Source organism: Zea mays, chromosome 9, assembly GCF_902167145.1.
Source record: "Zea mays cultivar B73 chromosome 9, Zm-B73-REFERENCE-NAM-5.0, whole genome shotgun sequence".
Classification (NCBI taxonomy): domain Eukaryota; kingdom Viridiplantae; phylum Streptophyta; class Magnoliopsida; order Poales; family Poaceae; genus Zea; species Zea mays.
The window spans coordinates 32,026,266-32,032,292 of record NC_050104.1 but is presented as its reverse complement, the minus strand read 5'-3'; the positions used below and the strand labels follow the sequence as shown (position 1 = coordinate 32,032,292).

The window sequence follows — 6,027 nt, the reverse complement described above, 5'->3', positions numbered from 1 at the left end:
GACATCTTCGCGCCATTGCCTCATGGCCCCCGGCGAGGCCGTGGAACTTGGAGGGTTACGTAGCAACTCCCTAGCTGCAGACAACGCCCCACCAGGAGCAACCCTTGATGGAGTCCTGGATGTCTACGCGGGCGTGTGCTGCCACGCAGCGTGCATAGCAGCAGCACCAGGCGCAGGGCGGTTGGAGCTTTGTGGCATGGAAGATGCTGCCCCTTCCTCCATCAGGAAGTCCTCAGGAGACAAGTCGCAGTGCTCGACGATCTGAACCATTGTGTCGAGCAAGAAAACATGCGAAAAACCTAAAGCCAAGCACCCCCTACTTGGCATGCCAAATATTGAAGGGAAAATCCTCCGGCCGGGTGGCGGAATGCACCCGCCCTAATCCTAAGATGAGGCGGGGGCCTAAGCGTTTGCCTGTTTTCCGCCCTAATCCTAAGATGAGGAGGGAGCCAAATGTCGAAGGGAAAATCCTCCAGCCGGGTGGCGGAATGCACTCGCCCTAATCCTAAGATGAGGAGGGGGCCTAAGCGTTTGGCTATTTAGTGAATTTCGGATGAACACAAGAGGACTCAAGGGATTATAGTGGTTTAGGCCGCTAGAGCGCAATACCCTACCTCCACTGTGTGTAAGTTGTATTGAGTGTCCCCCCTTGTAACGCTGTGTACCTTCCCTTTTATAGTTTAAGGGAGGCACATACAAGGATGCCGAGCCCCGACATGCGGGCCCAGGAGCATAATGGAAGAAATACATTATGTGAATAATTAATGCTAACAGCACACCAAGATCTTTACTGGACGCTGTGTTGCTCCCTCTATCTTAGTAACGCATGAGTAATCAGCCGGAGTCATGATGACTACAGTCCATGCAGCATTGATAGGCAATAACCCTTTTCTTGGAAACACACGAGTAATGGTGAGTCATTGCCCTCGCTATGGTAACGTGTGAGTAACTGCACGGCCCACACAACGTGGACTGGGCGCGCCGCCTGTCACTGGAATGGACAAACACACGTCTTATCCGTAATGAATGCAAAGACGCACGTAGCCCAAAGGCTTTATGCCAGGCTCCGCCCGTTGGCTTACGCAGCGCGTAGTAGGCCACGTGGCAGCATCGGGTCTCCGCCTGGGTGGGGAGCAGGAGTGTATGTGATAAGGTGCGGATCCCACCAGATCAGGTCTGGACACGTGTCGGCTCTAGACCCCCGCCTAGGTCCTGATTAAGGCCCGGGTATGTTCTGTCCTAGAACCCTGGGACCCCACTTTGGGCGGCCCGGACCCCATACGGGGGTCCGGATCCCATTCTAGGGGTCCGGTTCGCACACGTGGGGGTCCTGGACCAAACTTGGAGGCCCAGACCGTATATACAGGGGTCCGACACCTTCCCATGGGGTCCTGTGACACCCCTGGTGTCTATTTAGTGTTACGTCGGAAGATTTATCCTAATCTCATATGCTCAGTAAAAATTTCTATCTCTTTATCACATTTATCTCCATTTATCAAATTACTCATGAGAGTTTCATAAAGTTTGGAATTATTCGATCTCGAGAAAGGCCAAATTTGGGGCCTGTTAAAAACTTTTATTTCTCGTCACGAATGCAAATTCAGTAATCAGTCTCGATTTATAAATCTCATCTAAAGCTCACTTACTCGGACTCTCAATGACTGTTCTTCAGTCTGTGTCCAAATATTTTATCTGAATCCGTATTCTCAAGTGGAATCTCTAAGGTGTCAGCTTCGAAATAAATATTACCCAACCCAACCTGCTAATGCCCGTAGCCGATCTGAATCCGAAAACGTAAAATCCAAACTCACACAAATGGCCAACCTAAATTCATGACAACGATATTTTAGTGAGCCACGGAAAAATGGGGCGTAATTTTAAGTTTTGACACGAACAAAAGCGACTATAAATTTTCAATGGAGCAATTTTACATTCGGCACAAACTAAATCGGCACAAATTTATAAGAACGACTCACATCCTTTGATCGTAAATCTGAAAGTGTGGTTAAACCTTGAGTTAAATTTACTTTGCAAACAGGGCGCAAGAAATTTTGCTAGACGACGCTGAGCCGATCTTTCTGCCAAAATCTGAGCTTTCTCGTCCATCTCGATCACGAACTGTTAAATGCGAAACGCGTTAATAGTTAATTAAATTAGAGAGATAAAGACTTTAATTATTTATTTCTTGATTCCTCCCGTGTGTCATGTTAGTAGTGTTATAAAAAAAGAGAACGAAAAAGAGAAAACGCTTACGCACACAACACACGCCACCCTTCACCCTGGCTCCCTGCACGCACAAGCACATGCTCCTGGCGCATGCCAATGACCTGCAACCGCTCTCTTGGCCAACGGCTGCCACTGCCAGCCCCTAGCCAGTAGATAGCTGCTGCCCACGGTGGCCAATGGGTTGCCAGCAGTGCCCCGTTAAATCAATCAGCCAGCCACTTTCTTCTTCCATTTTCCTGGCCACCAGGTTTCTCGCGCACGTATCCTGCTCGTCTTCCACCTGCGGCCACCTTCCTCCCTCTGCTCCTGCTCATCCATGGAGCCCTGGTAACCGCGCCCCTTGCCATGGAATCCCCCTCTCTATTTCCCTTGAACCCGAGCGCAGGAAGCCGCACCCTTCTCCGCAGGAACAGGAGAAATTTCTCCTTGGATCCATGGCGCCACTCCTCGCCGGGATCTTGCTCGCCTGCGTGCTCGGCTCCAGGTGCAGCGCCCCTCTCCATCCCCTCCCCTTCTCCTTCCTCAAGCAAGCAGCCGCTCCCATATCCTAGCAGCTCGACCCCACGAGCTCCCATCTCTCTGCAACCACCATCTCCAAGTCGGCCATGGGATCTTCGTCTTCCCAAGCGCCCAGCCTCCCCAACTCGGCACCCCTCAAGCACATGGGACCGCGGCGCCTCTGCTCTCCCATCCAGGCGCCCCTTCCCCTAGCGAATCCATGGTGCTAGGAGGATCTCCTCGGCCGGCGCTCCAACCTGGCATCCATGGCGCCAGTGCCCTGCACAGCGTCCCCCTCCCCTAGGCTCCTAGCGCGCAGAGCATTTCTCTAGGTCCGAGCTCGAGCAGGTGATCTCGTCCCCATGGCCTGGGCTCCTTGTTGCTTCCTGCACGTACGCTGCCTCTCCCAAGTCGTGTCCGACCCCCTGCTCCTATCTTCAGCCCCATCCTCTCTCTGTTCTTTGCGCAGAGGAAGTTCTTCCCTAATGGCCGACACCCTGCTCAGGAAATGAAGCCGATGCTTCAGCGGCCCCATGTCCAGGAGCTCGACGCCGTCTTTCTTCCTGTGTCCCTTGCTGCAGGGGAGCAGTAGCTCTTCCTCCCCAGCTTCCATTCCCCTGCAAGCGACCCCCTGCTCGGCTCCCTCTCCCCAGCAGCAGCTCCGGATTTCTGTACGCCGACACGGAACTGCGCATTCCCGACCCAAGGCGTCGCGTTAGTGTTTGGACAGCCCATGTAGTGTCGTCGATCTGCGCAGTCCCCATCACAATGCCGTCAATCCGCGGTGAGCTCCTCGCTGTCCCGCGCTTCTCTTGCTCGATGAAATGACTAAATCAGTAAATCGACGTTGTTGTGTGCAGCTAGCTATCAGTGTCGCGCCTCGTGCTCTGCCTATGCGACGAAATGCTAGCCGGTGGACAGCACATGCGACTCACCGATCCGGCCAGGTTGCTTTTGTTTTATTTACGATTTAGTCGATGGCGTGAATATGTGCGTGAAAGTATAATTGTATGAATGGACGCGTGTAGAGAAGAAAATAAGGTAGAAAAGAACTCGGATGTTTTTATATTTTGATAGGAAAAATATGTGATGCGTTGTTTGATGCGAAAACTAAGTTACAAAATGCGGATTATGTTTTGGGTAATGCATCAATGTGTGTTTATGTGAAAAGTGTATTTTTTTATGCGATGTGATGGGATTCGTGATTATATCGGGGATATATTTATTGATGTGACGAGTAGTTTAGAAAATGCCAGTTTGCATGGAGGATGAATTATTAAGATATGAGTGTCGGAGTTCATATATTAGTGGTTACGCTACGGTTATCGAAGTGTCTCGAGTGCACGCCACAATATGGTTGTATGCGAGACAGGGTTATGCGCATGATGAGTTCAGTAAAAATCCATCGGTGTCACTGGTGTTGAGTTGAGGTTTATTTGCGCATGGAAAGAAATAATATGTTTCATACTTAGAACTCTTAGTCGATAGTAGAAATTGTTTTGGCTTATATAGAGAGGTGATGACATGCCAAAGTAGTCATCGCTTCCTCTATATCTTGAGTCGGGTCAATACGCGTTATGTGTTCATGAATTGGGAAGTAAGCGCATGATGGTTTCGAGTTAGAGATTAGTGGTTTACGGTTCGTATGATTTGGTCGATGTGTGAATATACATGTGAATATGTATGTTTATAAAAATGTTGTGGTGTATGTTGTGCCTTAGATAGTGATAATAATAGGCAAGCTGATGTGTATGTTATTTAGCGGGCTATGCCGTTGCTCTAGTTAGCCGAAGTGTTAGATGGGTTGGTTAAGCTCGTAATCACGATGATTTGCTTGTTATGTCCTAAATGCACATGGTTACGGTCGCGGGTAAAAATTAGTAGTGTTCATGTGATGCCCAAGTTAAAATGCAAATTACTATGTGAAGAGTGCATCGATATATATGTATGCCGGGTAAGATTATTGTGGTAGATGTGTTACTAATTGTGTATGGTAATTCTAGCGCACAAAATAATTTGTATAAAATTAGTAAGTCTACTTGTTGGTCCTAAATTGATTGTTTTAAAATGGTACAGTGTTAGAATGGTTCAAGTCTCTAGAACGCGGCAATTTTTGAAATAAATAGGAGCTGAATTTTATTAGTTGCTGTGTTGGGCTGCATGCACTGTTTTCGTCGTGCTGTTTGTTTGATGAACTAAAGTATGTTTTCTGTAGAAAAGTCATATAGAAGAGTTGTAGATAACCTTATTATCTTGCTTGTGCCAAAATTTGAAAATCATAAATCTGATCGTTTAGGAGTTATAGTTTTCACAAGTTCAGCACCTGAATCTGTCAAAATTCTGAACAGATTTCAGAGATTGCAATGGTTGCTTAAGTTAATGTTGAAATTAGTTATTGGTGGTCACAAGAAAGTTGTAGATAACCTTATTATCCTACTTGTGTTAAAATCTGACAGTCATAAGTCTGATCGTTTAGAAGTAATGATTTTCACAAATTCAGTAACTGAATCTGTCCAATTTATATACAAATTTCAGAGATTGCATTGTTTGCTTAAGTAAATGTTATAATCTGTTCATGGTCGTTATAAGAAAGTTGTAGATGCTTTTCTTATCGTGCTTGTGTTAAAATTTCATAACCATAGGCCTGATAGTTTAAGAGTTATGAATTTTACAAACTGGTTGCTGTGTTCTGTCCACTGTCAGAACAGAATTTGAAAACTGTATTGTTTGATTTAGTTAAACATTGAATCACTTCTTGATGATTATAATGTTATGTAGTATTTTTGCTGAGGTTTCCAAAAAGTCTTGGATCACTCTTTTTGGTGGTCTGAAGATTAAGTTACATGAGTTTGAAGTGTGAAGTCAGAATCTGTCCAAAATCTGGACAATAAAGTCTTCTAGTGTCCTTTATCCTTAATTGTATATTGAATCACCTTGAGATGTTTATAAAAGTTTTGCTGGAAATTTCATTATCTTTCTAGAAAATCTGGGATCATCTGAATTGGGTGCATGAATCTCTAGTTATGGATTTTTGAAGCCGCAAGTCTGAATCTGTCCAAATCTGGACAGATCTGTTGTGTTAGCACTTTTAACCATGCTACGTGTTGAATCATATTGAGATAAAAATACCAAAGTTGTAGAGCACTTTTTAAGCTTTCCAGAAAGTCCTAGTTTACTATTTTTGAGTAAATATCTTGTGAGTTATGACTGAAACAAGTAACTGCTGTGTTGCTGTCCAAAAATCTGCAAGTGCTTATTTGCTTGTTGAGTTCACCCTTTTTGCTGAAAAATGTTTAGTTAGTT

At 45.9% G+C, this 6,027-nt stretch overlaps 1 long non-coding RNA gene across 1 annotated transcript; it reads left to right on the top strand.

Moving 5' to 3' along the window:
- The first annotated feature begins 2,434 nt into the window (after positions 1 to 2,434).
- LOC103638204 (uncharacterized) lies at positions 2,435 to 3,834 on the top strand. The gene is made up of 2 exons (XR_558620.2): positions 2,435 to 3,508; positions 3,585 to 3,834. It is a non-coding gene; the product is annotated as an uncharacterized lncRNA (long non-coding RNA).
- The last annotated feature ends 2,193 nt before the right edge of the window (positions 3,835 to 6,027 follow it).